Source organism: Apodemus sylvaticus, chromosome 23 (genome assembly GCF_947179515.1).
Source record: "Apodemus sylvaticus chromosome 23, mApoSyl1.1, whole genome shotgun sequence".
In the NCBI taxonomy this organism is placed as follows: Eukaryota; Metazoa; Chordata; class Mammalia; order Rodentia; family Muridae; genus Apodemus; species Apodemus sylvaticus.
Window position 1 is genome coordinate 39,251,069 of NC_067494.1, and position 17,408 is coordinate 39,268,476.

Sequence of the window (17,408 nt, forward strand, 5' to 3'; positions counted from 1 at the left end):
GAGTGTGTGTGTGGGGGGGGGTATATGTGTGTGCTGAGCTCAGTCCCCTGCTTTGTTTTCTGGGTAACTCGCTCTTGCGAGTACTGAGCTTTTTTTTTTCTAGTCACTTGATTTTCATAGGTTTTGCCACTTAAAAAATACTTAATTTTTTAAAATACAAATTACCTTCTGACTCTTTTTTTCCTTTTTGCACCCCAGCCTTTCACGTTGTTAGAGGAAACTGACAGACCAGTCTTCTTAGACTTGAGTTAATGAAAGGGTGTGTGCTGTGTGAACCTCTCTTCTGGGAGTATCAAACCAGCCTCAAGATACCTGGTGTGTGTGTGTGTGTGTGTGTGTAAAAGTGTGCATTTCTCTGTATGCACACAGACACAATTGATTGGGTTTTCTGACATCTGTGTGGGTTTCTTACACAAGTATTTGTGAATGAGAGTAAGCTGCCGCCTGCGGCACTATGTCAGTAAACTGCAGACGTGTCTCTTTTTTGTGTCCCTCCGAGAATTTGTGATGTTGAAATGGGCAGCCGCCCTTGGACCGTCTTGCAGAACTGCATGAAGCCAGAGTGAGTGGTGGGCTTCCCAAGTCTACCCTTGGTTTCACTCCTGAGATTTTTAACTTGTGATTCCAGTTTTTTGTACGTGGTTATAAGAGTTATAAAGTTTTTGTAAAATTGGCTCACACATAAGTATTATATTTATGAGTCTAGTTATTTTACTTTTCACTGTATTAAAATAAATTCATAGTCCTTATTAGCATAGTCTCTGTAAGATCCAGAGCTGAGGCTTCTGAGCTGACACTGTTTTACTCTTTTATTAAGACTAATGAGTTGTCCATATTCATGGGCTCTGATGTCTCTATCCTGTGTGTAAGTGCCGTTGGTCATGTCCCTCCCCTCCTCCTGACCTGCCCTTCCCACCCTTAACCCATCCATCTTCTGCTTCCAGCTCAGCCAGCTGAGGAAAATCATTTTTGGTAAAAGCTTTTCCAGAACATCCTTCGTCTTTGTCTTTTCCATTGATATGTATATGTGTGTGGACATGCCTCTGTGTGTGTGTTTGTGTGTGTGTGTGTGCGCACATATCATACACACAGACGTCTTGTGTTTTGCTCCCTCTGATTTTTTTTCTTTTCTCTCTTAGTATATGTTTAGCGAGCATCTTTGGACCCTTTTATCTAAGACTAACATATTTCTTCTAAGCACTGCACCGGGCAGTTTCTCCAGCTTTGATAGACATTGTCTTTGTCTTTTATTTCTGAGGATTATCTGAGGATTTCTCTAAGTCTTTGTTTTCTGAAAGCATTTTTATGGAGGCTAGTAAGGATTCTAAGCTGGCTTCCTCAGAAGGAGTATTTAGAAGGTCTTCGCTTGGCCTGTCATCTCTAAGTACTGATCCCTTCTGGGTGTTAGCCACCCATGGGTGCTGGCCACTGGAGCCATGTTTCAGTCTTTCTGCTGTGAAGTTTCTCGCTTACAAATGTTCTGACATGCACATGAACAGAACTGTACAATCTGCACACAGATACACAGATGCCACCACCATCACCAAGAATTAGGTCACCAAATTCTTGTTAGAGTTAACTCCGTGCCCGTCGTTCTCTGTCTTGGTCTCATGCTTCCTCAGGGGATTTCAGAGTGGGGTCATGGACATACATGCCATTTCTAGACAGTGACGTCTTCTCCAAGTCCTAAGTTCTGCAGCATGCTGCCTCGCGGGCTATACCTGTTGAGATCTCAGCCTTCGTGTGTATATTGTCAGTCTGGTTTCAAACAGAATTTGGATAACGCTAAGTCCACTGGTGCATCCCTTCCTGCTCTGCTGACTTTGTGCCTTGGCATGTGGGAAGGCTGGGTCATTGTCCCACAGCATGTCTTTCCTGACTGTTTTGTCTGACACAGCTGAGCATGTTCTCTGTTTCCTGCATGCTGTCGGCAAGGTCCACTGGCTTGAAGAGCAGCGCATATCTGTGAGCATGTGTGTTTGTGTGTGTGTGTGTGTGTGTGTGGCGTATGTGTTTGTGTGTGGTGTGTGTATGTGTGGCATGTGTGTTTGTGTGTGGTGTGTGTGGCATGTGTGTTTGTGTGTGTGGCATGTGTGTGTGTGTGGGGGCATGTGTGTGTGTGTGGCATGTGTATGTGGCATGTGTGTGTGTGTGTGTGTGTGTGTGTCATGTGTGTGTGTGGTGTGTGTGGCAGTCAGGCAGGATTGAGTCAAGCCCCACACATGCCAGGCACATGTTGTACTAATTGGGTTATTTCCCTCATCTGCTTTTTACCCTTCGTATTTCTCTGTAAGTTGCCCAGCATGGCCTTGAACTCACTGTGGGGCTTGGGTAAGCCTTGAACTTTCAGTCTTGCTGCTTCTGCCCCCCCAAGTAGCTAGGATTGCCAGCAAGCCTAGGCCTCTGGGCTTGGCTGTATGTTTTTAGGTACACATAAATGCTGGGACTTCTTGAGGTAGCTTGGGCTGTGGGCCAGTGATCTGCACCCGTGGACCATCCCAGCTTTCCCGATGGTGCCCACAGACCCTCATGCCCTCAGGTGTTATTGCCTTTCCGTCACCATCTGCCTGTGCCACTGCAGGGGACAGACCACCAGCCTCCTCGGCAGTCACTTCCTGGGGACCTTCGAGTCAGCCCTTGCTGCATGCCTTCACCTTTGTGGCAGGCAGCTGCTCGCCGGACAGCTTACACAGTTTCTCAGCTTTGGGGAAATGAAGTTCATAGACAGTTTGCCTTACACTGTACAAACATTAAAAACCAGGATAGTTCCTGTGTGTAGCTAAGGACAGCAGGCCACTTACACACACTCATATTCCCCTAGTTAAAGCTGCAGGAGACAGAAAACTCTGTTACCAGCATGGAGTCCACAGGTGAGCTCGGTGTCAGGGCTAGCTCAGACGGAGCAGCCTGGCTTCATGGGAGCTGGCAGCTCAAGCAGTCCTCAGGGAAGCCAGCCACTGCAGGAAACGTTCTCAGGAGTTTCCTCTCTGGACGTGTCCACCAGGTGAGGGACTCAGTGGCTGTGGTGTGTGCAATCCGATTGTCTAACTGCAAAGAGAAGTCCAAATACCCCAGATACTCCAAATACCCCAGATACTCCAGATACTCCAAATACCCCAGACACTCCAGATACTCCAAATACCCCAGACACTCCAGATACTCCAAATACTCCAGATACTCCAGAATGTTCTGTCCGATTGTGTTTTCTGAGTTAGCATGTGATACTTACACACTGTGTGGTGGGTCAGTAGTGTAGCAGATGAGGGGCTTGGCACGCCAGTCTGTCAGGTGATGGAGGGTTTGGAAGATGGAGGGAGCATCTCTTCCTCCTAACTAGGTGGACTCTGCATCTTTATAATCTCCGGAAATCCTCTCAGATGCTCTGCCCCTTAGAAAGCCTCTCTGCTCCTGCCCTCTCAGAGCAGGGCCAGGAGGAGGCCTGAGCCTGATGGCCTCTCACTTCTGACCACTAACTAAGGATAACCCTTGCCCGAGACTGTATTTCCTCAGGTTATCCCAGTCACCGTTCAGTGTTCACATCCTAAACCTTCACACTAACCTCCCCGCCCCCATCCCTTTCATCTCCGAGGTGATGCTGCTGCCCTCCATCTTGGCTCACAGGAGGCCCCGCCCTCCCCTGTGGCACTCAGACCTGCCTCTCCGTCTCTTCCTGAAGCCCTGCTTTCCCTTTCTGTTGGTTCCGTGGGCATCAGACCGTGCTGGCTCTTCTCACCGCTGTCGTCTCTTCTTTCCCTCTTTCTGGCCCATTACCACTTGAATTTACCCCACTGGATAAGACATTTATTTCGGTACTTGCTGAAACAGCTCTCTCCGTGTGGTTTTTGTGCCTCTTCTGTTTAAATTGGCAGGTAAAATTGTATGTATCATCCCGTATGCCAGGGTGCTCTGAAGTATGTAGACATTAGGGGTGACTGAATCCAGCTAACTACGGTGTGCACTGCTCACATGATTTTTGTGGTTGGAATACTTCTACTCCACTTTTAGCAGTCTCCCTTCTCAGTCTGTTGTTAACCACAGTCACCTTGTGGCACAGTGAGTCCCCTGCATGCATTCTTTCAATGCCCTTTTCCCAGGTCCTCCAGCCCAGCCCAGGTCCTGACTGCAGGACTTGGCTCTGTGTGCTTCCTCCCTGGACTCCTCAGGCTGGGATCAGATGCTCAGAGGGAGGAGGCCCCACCCTTCTTTCTGATTGACCTGTCAGAAGCATTTGACCAGGCAAGCGTCCCGCCCTGTGGCTTCTTGCTTTTATCCCGGGCCTCCTGGCTCTCCTGGGACTTGCTGGTCACCACTCACTCTCCACTCTGGTTTCTCTTTCTCTCCCCGCCTCCTTGTGTTGGCCTGTGGTCTGCTCTCGGCTTGGAGCCTTTCGTGTCCTCACTGTGCATCTTCCGTGTGGTGGCATTGAGTATCTAGTGATTGTCAGGTGTGCCTGTAGCCGGGGCTGCCCCTCCCTGCCTGTCCAGCTCCTGCCCTGGATTACAAAGACATTGCCTCACAGGGTGGGCATCGCCGTTCCTTTGCAGACTTGGCCTTCTGTGACCTCTTCCCTGAGATAAGCATTCTGATCTTCCTGGCAGCTTGACCAGAAGCTCCAACAACAACATTATGCTTATTTATCTTGTTGTGTGTGCCAACTCCTGACAGTTGTGTGACATTCAGAGGCCTAGAGACTGTCTGTCCTGCCTGTCCCGCTCCAGTGCCGTCTTCTGCACACCTCTCTGCCTTTCCGCGTCGGTTGTCCCCACGCTCGGTGCTGTATGGCTTGCACAGACTTGTGTGTTAGGGTTCTAGCATTGCATGCACTTCCATAGTAGGAAATCAGCTTCGTGGGAGGAAGGACTTTGTTTTGTGGTTGTTTTATCTCTAGTTCTGAGGTCAGTGTCTGACATAAAATAGACAAACAGTAAATATTTTGAATATTGTTGCTAGTTTAATTATTGGAAGTATCTTTTTACTTTTCTGGTGCATAGCAAACTGATGTTTTAGTGTTGAAAAATCAAGCATTTGCTGTGGGGCATTAAGATTTTGTGATAGTTTTTGATATGGCCCACAGTAACTTGCTGGAGGCAGTTCAAACTGGTTATTTTTCATATTCTTTGTGTGTGCGTATTGGGGGGCATGTATATATGTGCATTCAAGTCTGCCTGTGGGCCAGCAGAGTTTGTCTTCCCCAGTGGAATGGCTGGGTGCAGGGCAGCATTCTTTTAGGAACTTGTATTTCTCTAGATTCCTCCTTGATGGGCTCGAGCAGGCCCGGCCCTCCCTAGCTCAGTGTGTGTCTTTAGCATGCACGCCCCAGTGGCTCTTGTGCCTTGAGCCTCAGCAGTACCCACGACTCTCCAGGCGTGTGAGCCTGCAGGGCCTGCTGCGTTGGTCCAGCGCCTTCAGAAGAGGTCCTCTTGCACCCTCGCAGGTTTCTTCTGTGCTGCCGGCCTCGAGGCTCCAGGATTCCCATGTTCCCCCGCTCCTCCTAGGGGCGGACCAGGCTCTCTAGTCCTCGCCCGTAGACAAGGTGGGTAGGCAGCGTCCAGCATCGGAGGGGCTGTGTGCCAACAGTCCGTGCTTTCCTTCATTTAACAGCAGTCTCTATTGTAAGGCCTTACCAAACAAAGAATTTGAAGTGTGTCCATTCAAAAGCGGTTTGCTTCTTAGTTTGCCATTGCGTGTTAGGGAAAACCTTTTGAGAGCTACAAGGTTGTAAGTTTTTTTCCCTTTTTTAAAGATTTATTTATTTATTATATAGAAGTACACTGTAGCTGTCTTCAGACACACCAGAAGAGGGCATCAAATCTCATCACAGATGGTTGTGAGCCACCATGTGGGTGCTGGGATTTGAACTCAGGACCTCTGGAAGAGCAGCCATTGCTCTTAACTGCTGAGCCACCTCTCTAGCCCAAGTTTGTAGTTTTCTTGTTGTTCTGCGCCCAGTGGCCTTCCCATAGCTGTTGAAAGTTCTTGGTGTATGAAGTGCAGGGTATTTCCTGCTTCTCAAACTCCTTAGCAAACTCTCTCCTCTCTTCTCCTTGCATCTATAGAATGAGATGGAATGAAGGAGAGGGTTATTCTATCAGAGTCTTGAGATGACAGGAAAGACAGGGTTTTATGGTAGAGAACAGAGTCCTCCAGTGTCTAGTGTAGCAGAGTTGGGTGGGGCAGGCCTTCTGTCTGCCCCTTTGTTGGGTCAAGGGGCTTCTAATGCAGCTCCACCTTTAAGACCTGACCAGTCAGCAGCCTTGCACGACCACACCCTCCCTCAATTTTTCTAACACCTCCATTATCACAGCTGGAAGAAGCCTTCCTCTCTGTCAAGGGTTGCACCAGATGATCATCTCAAGCATGATCATCTCACCGACACAGCTGACTCAGGGTCCTGACATGGGATGCATCATTAGAAGTCTGCAGTGGAAAGCAAGGGGGATATTCAGACTTTGCTTTTGTGGGTGTAGTTTATAGTTTTCAGTGTGCCCTAGACACTTGAGGAAAATATCAAGTATTTTGAATGTGAACATTTTTACTTTGAGACATCATGGAAAACTTAGAGGTACACATGGAGAAGACATGATCATAGAATGGAAACAGCCCAGAAGCAACTAATGCTGGAACTGGAGTTTGACATGATACAGGGGCTAGAGGAATGGACTTAGTATTCCTCTCCTTCTTCCTCACCCACACTTTCGACAGAATCTACACCAACCTCTTCACAATCCTTCTCTAGGGCAGCCATGTCCTCACGGGCCTCAGAGAACTCCCCTCCTCCAGGCCCTCACCCACATACCAGTGCACAAAGCACGCTTGGCATACATCAGATCAAACTTGTGATCTGGGCGAGCCCAGGCCTCAGAAGTGGCCGTGGTGTTGCTCAGCATGCACACAGCTCTTTGGACCTTGGCCAGGTCACCACCAGGTACCATAGTGGGAGGCTGGTAATTAATGCCAACCTTGAAGCCAGTGGGGCACCAGTCCACAAACTGGATGCTGCGTTTGGGTCTTGATGGTGGTAATGGCAGCATTGACATCTTCGGGGGTCACATTTCACCATCTGGTTGGCTGGCTCAAAGCAGGCATTGGTGATCTCTGCTACAGAAAGCTGCTCATGGTAGGCTTTCTCTGCAGAGATGACAGGGGCATCAGTGGCCAGAGGGAAGTGGATGCAAGGGTAGGGTACCAGGTTGGTCTGGAATTCTGTCAGATCGACATTCAGGGCCCCATCAAATCTGAGGGAAGCAGTGATGGAAGACACAATCTGGCCAATAAGGCGGTTAAGGTTAGTGTAGGTTGGGTGCTCGATGTCGAGGTTTCTATGACAGATGTCATAGATGGCCTCATTGTCTACCATGAAGGCACGGGGCGGTGTGGGTGGTGAGGATGGAATTGTAGGGCTCAACCACGGCAGTGGAAACCTGGGGGCTGGGTAAATGGAGAATTCCAGCTTCTTTCCGTAACCAACAGAGAGCCACTCCGTCAGCAGGGAGGTGAACCCAGAGCCAGTTCCCCCACCAAAGCTGCGGGAGACCAAGCAGTTCTGGAGACCCCTGCCCTGGTCAGCCAGCCCGAGAAGTCTGCCTAAGACAAGACAGTGATCTGCTTGCCAGTGGTGGAGTGGCCACGGGCATAGCTATTGGCAGCCTCTTCCTTGCTTGTGATGAGCTATTGAGGATGGAAGAGCTGGCGGTAGGTGCCAGTGCGAACTTCATCAATAACTGTGGGTTCCAGGTCCACGAACCCTGCCGGGGGCACGTGCTTGGCAGCTCCTGTCTCACTGAAGAAGGTGTTTTAACTGTACTTTCCTAAAACAAAGAAAAAAATAAAAAATAAAAATGCCTTTCTCTATACCTAGTCATTATCAGCGGTTTTCAAATGGAGATGCCGTGATCTGCAAGTGTGTGGCAAATGGGAGTTCTCGTTTCAGAAGAAAAGAGTTGTGTCACATAGACTGTCACAGTCAGAGCTAGTGCAACTCTGAAAAATACATTCTTCTATGCAACATAGAGTGAATTACACTTCAGAAGTAAGGTGTGTAGCGGCAGGCATGCCCCTCCTGTCACGGAGGGCTCCCTGAAGTCACCTCAGCCTGCGCACATCCTGTGGCACAAGTACTGTGTGTCTGTTTCACTCCCTGCCACTGCTTGCATCTGTCACAGGAGAACTGGTCGAGCTGCTGCTCCTTCAGCTGTGGAGGAGATTGACCTATTGCTCCTTTTGTCTCTGTGTACATTCGAGTTCATTGCCAGTAAGTGCTTGGCTTAGTCAGTCACAAAAGAGTCTATTAACTGTGGAGAATGCAGGTCTGCATATACCAGTGACTGGTCAACTTTGGGTTATAGTTGAATTTTGAATCTACTTTTCTGTCCTAGCTTACCAGGCATGAGTTTTGAACCATTGCTGGAAACTTTGTGGTAGTGAGGAGAAAACCTGAGTTGTGTGAAGGGGAAGTGAGGACCATTTGTAGACAATGGGTAAGCAAGTCCCTGGCACCAGGGGCTCTAGGCTGGTGCAGGAGGCAGTTCTGTGAGATACAAGTGTGGCAAAGACAGGTGTGGAGAGGCTGCTGTCCTCTGTGTCCTGCCCTCATGAGGGTTGGTGTCATGTAGGCTGTCCCAACAGGCTCCTGGTTATGGTCCTTGAGGCCAGTCCATTGGTTCTGTGTTTTAGGAGTTGTTATTCCTGAGAGTTCTGAGGAACACAGAAGCTGTGTTGAGGATGTCAGGATGTCCTTCGGCATGGGTGCGTTGTCTTAATTACTGTAGAGTCAGGCGTCTTGTTGTGACCAGAGTCTGTGCTTTCTTCTTCAGCAGCTAGGAAGGTAAGAAACATTCGGCATCAATGCACATCACTTCCGGGATCTCACAGTATAGCGCAGGCAGGGCTGGAACTTCCTAGGTAGCTCAGGCTACCCTCAGATTCAATCTGTAATTGTGGCCGTTTCCACCCATGCCTCAGTTCCTGAAATCATGACTCCCCTGAGACTTACCGTTTATGGATGAATGCCTGGGCCGCAAGCTTGAGTGTGCTCCCTGACTAGCTTGTAACTTAACCCATTCATTCTCTTCTGTGAGTGTCACATGGCTGGTCACCTCCCCTCAATCTCATGTCTGTCTGCCTCAGAGTTGGGGCACATCTCTTCCCGCCTCCGACTCTATCTCAGAGTCTCTTTCTCCCGGCAGAGCGCCCCCCCCCCCCCCCATTCCCTGCCTCAGGTAATACCATCGGCTTTTGATTGACAGGTGATGCCTCCACACAGTACACATGGGACTCTCTCCCCGTCTCCCCCTTTTAGTCCTGTAAAAGGCTCTTTGTCTCACAGTATAAACTATAAATAATAATAACACTTATGAAAACTATCAGATAAGGTTAAATTCACAATGTCCAGTCCATTTAGATTTGGCAAACTTGGACAAAGTATTCATTATTTAGCCTATCCTGGTGAGGTCAGGATTCTGTACTTAAATCAATTTCTATCATAACTTGCATTGCCAACCTAAAAATATCTTCTTGGACCTCAAAACATTTTTTCAAATCCTAAACAACTTTAACTTTCTGTAAGGCTCTGACTCTCTAGTCTTGAACCCGTCAGAGAGAGACCTGAGAGGGAATAAATAGTCCAGAGTGTGCAGGAAGTGCAGGCAAGCAACCTCCACATCTACAGACGTGACAGAGGGCGGGCCACCGCACAGTCACAAGGTTCTTCGGCAACAGTGGGGTGTCTGTCTTTGGTGTTCCTGCCCAGAATGTCCGATGGACTCTTGCGTGGAGCAGGAATATTACAGGGCTTGTCTGCCTTTCCCCTCAAGGCTCAGGAGTCAGCCTCCCTGTGTCTAGTTTGCCCAGTTTGGACAATATCCGTCAGCAGTTGAAGCAAAGAAATTTCCTTGCCCAGTGCCAGCTTGCCACGTTGGAGCAAGCTCCATGGAGTTTCGAGAATGTTCCTCACCCTCTTTGTGGGAGAACCGGGCGCTGCCAGGAGCGCACCTGACTCCTGCCTTGATAAAACATCTTTAAATGTCATTTTCTGTAGGTCTCTGAGGTAGCATCTCTGAATTGTTTGTTTCTAGCTATTTGCTATCAGTTCAGCCTGGGAAACATATTTCTGTAATTAACTAAGCTATTGTGGCCATAAGTTTGATTAACTGCTAACTTGCATTTTTAAATTATCCAACACTGTGTGTAATGGCAGCTTTCCAAAGGACTAGAACTTAACATTGCATTTGAGAGGATTACATAGGTACAATACCTTAAGCAAGAGTGGAAACATATAATATATTGTAACAACATAAAACATTAATCTGTAAAAATATACAAAGTCCATACCAAGTATTAAAATATTTGGCTTGTTACTGTTCTTTGGTCTAAAAGTGTGTTCACTAATCTACCCTTTTTTTCCTATCATCCCTATAGCCCTCTTCTTCTCTTCTTCCCCCTTTATTCCTAACACTAGATAGAAGAGAAAGAAGGACAGAGGAAAGAAAAAGAAATCCAACTTCCTTATTTTGTATCATCCCTGCCTGAGACTGTTACAACTTGTAACCACCCCTTAAACTATGACAAATATCATCATTGAGTGACTAAAAACCACCATCTCAGCTCTTGGGAATATGGGCCTTGCTCTCTTAAAATTGTTCCATGCTGTTGGGCAAGGGGGTTGGAGGTCCTAAGAAAATTGAAAGATTTTTTTTGGTTTGTTTTTTTGATTTTTGTTTTTTGTTATTTGAGACAAGGTTTCTCTGTGTAGCTCTGGCTATCCTGGAACTCACTCTCTAGACCAGGCTGGCCTCGAACTCAGAAATCTGCCTGCCTCTGCCTCCCGAGTGCTGGGATCAAAGGCATGCGCCACCACTGCCCAGCTTGAAAGAAGTTTTCTTAAGAAAGCTAGCTGTAAGCTGGGCATGGTGGCGCACACCTGTAAACCCAGCACTTGGGAGGCAGAGGCCAACCAAGTTCAAGGCCAACCTGGTCTACAGAGTGGGTTCCAGGACTCCACAGAGAAACCCTGTCTCAAAAAACAAAAATGAAGAAGTCCTGACTGGAACAGTCTGATGCTGGATAATGCAGCTAGCCACTTAGAAATTGTGCTGTGTGCAGTTTGGAGGAAACAGCATTGCGGCAGTCTCCAGTAGGATTGAGCAGGATGCTGGAATAAGCATGTCTCAGCGTCTCCGCATCCTTCCTCTATCCCCAGGGGTGAATCCTGTTTAGGCCTCTTTAAATTCATTGGTATCTATAAACATAAACTTCCACAAAGTAACATACATTTCTACAGTAACATGTGTAGTGTGCACGAATCAATTAAAGATTATTTCCTGTTCTCTGTTTAAGTGGGTAAGGCATCTGTCTTTCTTTATAAGTTAGTCTGGACTGTATAACCAAACTGTAATACAACTTTTTATCTATGCCAATTGAAAGGATGGCATAAGTCCTGAGGTTGCTGTGGCCAACATAATACATTGGCTGTACATAGATGAAGTCTGACTGGAGTCATTTTAATCTTTCAGCCAATCTTGGAGCTGTTCCGGTGTAGAGGGATCAACAATACAAGGCACCTGTTTGGTTGTTTTTTATTTCTTTCATGCCTGCACTCAGGATCTTTAGGAGTCTTCAACTATCAAATCCCCGTGTCAAAGCTTTTCTTTTCCTGTGGAAACAAATACAAAACCTCTCCCCTAGTGTGACACACTTCTTTCCATTCTGAAGTTAGGAAGTCCTTAGCATAAATACACCGATTTAGTGTAGCAGGGTTTTCCATAATCCAGGGTCTCTCAGCAGCTGTTGGTTTTTGTTCATTAGCGTTCAAAAGATTTAAAGTTAATGAAGCACTATATAATCTATCTCTAGGAGATCCCATCTGTCTCTTCTGTTCTGTGAGCCTTTCCTTTAAAGTGTTGTTAGACCCTTTTATAACTGTTTGACCTGTGGGATTGTTGAGACATATCTGTAACATGTTCTATAAATAATGTCTAAAACATTGTTGCATTGTAATAGATACACATGTCAAAGCCTCATCAGCTTCAGTCTGCAAAGGCTCAGATAGGCGCCATTTCTAATAAATGCATAATCTCATACTCAGCCTTTTCAGAACTTAATGGCAAAAGCCACTTGGAATTCTGAACTTGTATCAGTTGTGTGATGTATTAATACATGTTTCTCCAATGTCTGTAAAATGGAACCTAACCTATTTTAGGGCATTGCTGTAAGGTAGCATCATTTAGCAGAATCTGGATTCATAATTCACAATATTGTATCTCTGGGTTGCCAGTCTAATTCCTTAAGCCATTGTGGATTTTTCTCATCTATAGTTATTTAGAAGATAATTTAATGGGTTCACATCAGCATTTGTGACTTTTAATGTCAAAGTTAGTAGTTCCCCTCCTTACATTTTGGAGTGTAAGTGTAAATCTAACTGTACTGGATTATCATTTGATAATACTGTATTTCATGTTTAACATTTTCAAAAGATTTTATTTCTTTTTAGAATGAGGATCAACAGGGAAATGCATTCAGAGATTGAGGAATACATACTTGAACACTTAATTTCCTTCAGAAATGTGGTAGAGGGAGGGGGTTCCTGCCTGGACGCTGGTAGGCCGAGCCTTTGAGTGTGGTCTGGGCTAGAGGTACCCAGGCCTTCCATGAGCTTCTGCTTGGTACAGTGTTGGGTCTGGCCAGGAAAATGGCAAGAGTAGATCTCCAGGTCATGGTTGTCCAGAGCCTGGGGAGAGGCTCAACAGGGAAATGCATTCAGAGATTGAGGAATACATACTTGAACACTTAATTTCCTTCAGAAATGTGGTAGAGGGAGGGGGTTCCTGCCTGGACGCTGGTAGGCCGAGCCTTTGAGTGTGGTCTGGGCTAGAGGTACCCAGGCCTTCCATGAGCTTCTGCTTGGTACAGTGTTGGGTCTGGCCAGGAAAATGGCAAGAGTAGATCTCCAGGTCATGGTTGTCCAGAGCCTGGGGAGAGGCTCAGAGTCATCAAAGCTCATTGGATTTTATAACCTTCTCTTCTCCCCTTCCCCTTCCCCTTCCCCTTCCCCTTCCCCTTCCCCTTCCCCTTCCCCTTCCCCTTCCCCTTCCCCTTCCCCTTCCCCTTCCCCTTCCCCTTCCCCTTCCCCTTCCCCTTCCCCTTCCCCTTCCCCTTCCCCTTCCCCTTCCCCTTCCCCTTCCCCTTCCCCTTCCCCTTCCCCTTCCCTCTTATATTCTGATGCGAGAAAATTGGGGATTCCCCGTTTTTCATTTCACTGCTTTTAGTAGTTTTCATTTGAATTTAAAATGCTCATTTTAGTATGTTAAAGTTTAGAAAGGAAACTCAATTTAGAGACAAGGGGTGGCTGCTGCAGCAGATCCAGCTTCAGGTTCCCAGCATCCTCTTCGAGGCTCTAACTCTGGGGACCCCTTGCCCTCGGCTGGCCTCCATGGCTACTGCAAAACAGACAAGCGTGTATGTAGGCGAAACCCCTCACAGAAGAGTAACCAATGAACAAAGTCACAGTTCCTCCTCCCCATCCTTCTAATGAAAGAAGAACGGCTGCTCTCACAGGAATAACAAGCTGTGTGTGTACAGGGTTTTCCTTGAAGGAACCCACAAATGCTCACAACCGTGCTATTGCTGGATTTCCTAGTGTAGGTCGTGTTCCCTGCCACCACAACTACCACACAGCCTAAAGGGGATAACGGAACTAGCTATTTGCAGACTGTTTTCCCCTAAACTTGGAGCATGAGGTGAGGACTGTGTCCATTCTCTGGGTTAACTTGGTGAAAGCAGTAGGGGGCAGAGAGGCTGTTTGACAGGTGACTGTAAGGATTCCTGAAATGTAGGGAGAGGGAAGGGCGTTCACATCTGGATCGTGCATCGTAGTTACTTGGCAAGTACTGTCCCGGCTGTTGTCTGTGGGGGACTTTGGTGTCAGCACTTAACCCCACCAGCAATCAGGATATACATCCAAGTTTGAGAGCCACTCCTGTACACAGCTAACCGGTGCCTCCCAGTCCTGTAATCCACTTACGGTAACACTGTAACACTGGGACACGCGCTGAAGCCATGCCTGGAGCTGGGATGGACTGCAGCTGTGTTCTCATCTAGTGGGCTCCCTGTCTGTCACTGCTGGTCATACTGTGGAGACACACTGTGCTCCAGAGATGGGCAGCTGGTGAAGCCTGAGGCCTTTCTGTTTGCTCCCAGATCTGGTGTTCAGAGCACAGATTGTTGGGCACCCACTCTTGGAGGTTCTGATTCCTCCAATTTGGGGCACAACCTAATAATTTTCCTATCTGTAAAAATCTCTGGTGAGGACCCTCCTTGGTTACCACTGTAGTCTACCCTAGCTTTTGAAGTAACTTGTTAAATTCCCTGCCCACAGGATGGGAATCCCAGCAGTTCTGATGTCACAGGAATCCCAGGACTTTGGACTTGACTATTTTACTAGTTGCCAAATATATCGGATACATCCTTGCTTCGCCACAGTGATTCTCATATTTAATCAAACATAATTCATGGTAACGCTCACATTGCTGGACATTTCTCCTTTACCCAAGTAGAAGTTTAGTTCTTTTAATTATAGAAACCCTGAGACAGAATTGAACACAAACACACACACACACACACACACACACAGTACAACAGTCTTTAAGCAAGCTAGATTCTCAGTTATTCTTAGAAGTGATGTACACAGCCTAGCTTCTGCAGATCAGTGAGGATGGGTGCCTGGACCCAAGGTCTCTTCAGTGTGAGGTTTTTATAAACTCCATCTCATTCATATCCCCCCCCCCTTTCTTCCTTCTTTCCTCCCTCCCCCCCCCATCCCTCCCTCCCTCCCTCCTCTCCTCCTCCTTCAACCCTGGCTGCTTTTGAACACATTGTGTAGAGTGGCCTCTAAGTCAACAGAACTCCCTCTGTCTGTGCCTCTTGGATGCTGAGATTAAAGGTGTGTGCCACCACGCCCTCTATCTCATGTACCCTTAAAACACACTACAGAGAGGGCAGAGCCGCCAGGCCAGCCTTCACAGGCTCTGTCTCAGCATTCCTTTAAAGTGCCCAATTATTATCACACTCCTGATACAACACTCACCAGGATTTGTTTTGTGTCTTAACTTGGAGAGATTTCGGTGTGATGAGCCCCAGCAGTACAAGCTGCCTCTCACTGACTTCTGTTGACCTTTTCTCTTGCTGCTTCTCCTTGGTCCTCTGACCAGCTTCCTTCAGCTCCTCACATCTTCCTCGGGGACACAGTCTACTCCATCTGAGAGTCGCTTTCGCAGGCCTGAACTTGCTAAGCAGGCTGGGCTGGCTGGCGGGAGGCAGCCTCCGCATCCTTCCTCACCAGCTGGCTTCGTCACTTCTGTCACATTTCTCTTACTGGGACCTGGGACTCAAAGATTCCGCCATGCTGACTGCCAGGGACACTCTGGGAGCCGCCTTCCACCGCTGGGATGGCAGGGATGTCCACCACAGCCAGCTCTGACATGTTGCTAGGGGCTGATCTCAGGGCCTCATGCAAGGCAAGTGTGTCACCAGTGGAGTCTTCCCATGTCACCTTGCAGTTCTTGTAGTTTTCACTCTGTCCTGAGGAATGGGACAGCTCTTAGAGGTGGCACTGTGCATGCTTACAGATGAGCTGGAAAGTCCGCGGCTCTCTCTGCTTGGCAAACACAGGTTCTGTTTATGTGCCCTGTGGGTTTCATGCTTGCTCTTCTAGCCGGTGGCTCTGAGGCTCTGATGCACCTCGTATTGTTCCTCTGATTAACGCACGTGCACCGTACCACAGTGCTCGGCGAAGATGACTATTCAGACGAGTTCATCAGGAGCTGGAGCTATTAATGTGCATTTAAATCAGGCACTAACAGTGTTTGAGAAGTCCTCAGTCATTTTATTTTTATTTCAGTTATTGTATAAAGATTATAATGTTAAGTTCAGTTATTCATAATCAGTCTGCTTTTATAAATCTCAGTGAAATTATGTTTTTTCTGATGGATTCTCCTGTTGATACTATGTTGATAGTTTTCCCCAGTAAACTGGTTTGAGGATCTGATAAAAGTCATGGCTCCTAATCCTGTGACCATGTAAGGTACCATACAACATCAGCTCAATTTCAGGCAGGGTTCAGTGTCCTGTGCTTCAAAGTCAGGAATGTAGGCCTTTGGCGAAGGCCACAGCATCTCTGGGAGGACCTGGCCTGTTCTCAATGCAGCCCTGCTGGGCATGCCCCCTTAGGTGATGGGCACGCCCCCTTAGGTGCTGTGCATGGAGCAGGAGAACATGGACATTTTATCGCTACCACTCCTTCTGCGTTCTGATGTGCTATTCACATAGCTCTGACATTGGGCATTTTAACATCTACATGGCATAAGACCAGGAAAGGTACTGGGTTCTCAGCAGGAGTGACAGCACTTTATAGAAGAGGATTGGGTGCCCCTGTGTTGCTGGTGCTAGGACCAGCATTTCAGAGATCCTGAGAAACAGCAGCACCTATCTCTCTCACGGGCCAGTGTGAAGGCCAGGCTGTTGAAGGAACAAAGCAGCCAGAAAATTCCTGGCACGCGAGGGGTGTGACCACATGTCAACATCATGGCTATGAGATAATGTCCTATAGATGAATTAACATTTTCATTCTAATTCTTCAGACTGTTTTAAATTTAAAATGATAATTGACACTAACTGAATAGTTAGCTTTTTCCAGGCACAGTGCTAGGCTTTATAGATGAAGAAAAGAATTTTGTTTGGTAGCAAATTGTGAGCAGAGGTCTTTGGATGCTGTGTAGATATTAACATATGCTACCTTTCCCTGTGGGGTACATAGAGAAGGAAGAGCTACAGCTCTGTGAGTTTTAAACAAAAATAAGTTGATTATTAAAAAACCTGGATCGCTGCCAGGTGGTGGAGGCAGAGGCAGGTGGATCTCTGAGTTCAAGGCCAACCAGGGTTACCCTGTCTCAAAAAGCCAAAACCAACCAACCAACCAACCAGAAACCTAAATTGCTATAGTCCTCCGCTCCTGAGCTGTCCTTCCATTTGAGAATGTGACTTTAGGCGTCTGCCTGCGCCCCTTTCTCACTCAGGCACCAGTGGTTCAGGAAGGGATGGGAGGGACACCAGCTCTCTGTGCTGCCACCTGGGGGTGGGGGGAGCGGTCCCTCCCCACAGGTCCCCTCAGCCTGTCCAGTTGTCAGCTGCTGCTTGCTGGTGGCAGATGTCTGTGTGAGAATGCCACTGTGAACATTATTGAAACCCATCAGGAAGAAGCTCTGCGGCTTGCACCGGGCCTCCGACCTTTCCTCTTCTAAGTCTGGAAAGGAATTGTTCCCCTGAGTACAAAGAAGGTAGCAAGTGTCTGAAGCACACATCATTTGGAGTCACTGATGCACACGCGCGTGCGCGTGTGCGTGTGCGTGTGTGTGTGT

The 17,408-nt window shown here is 47.6% G+C and overlaps 1 protein-coding gene and 1 pseudogene across 1 annotated transcript in view; one reads left to right on the forward strand and one right to left on the reverse strand.

Moving 5' to 3' along the window:
* Positions 1–17,408, forward strand: part of Arid1b (AT-rich interaction domain 1B) — a 337,801-nt gene that overhangs the window by 109,873 nt on the left and 210,520 nt on the right. The gene's annotated exons all lie outside the window — the stretch shown is intronic.
* LOC127673931 (tubulin alpha-1 chain-like) lies at positions 6,635–7,372 on the reverse strand (annotated as a pseudogene).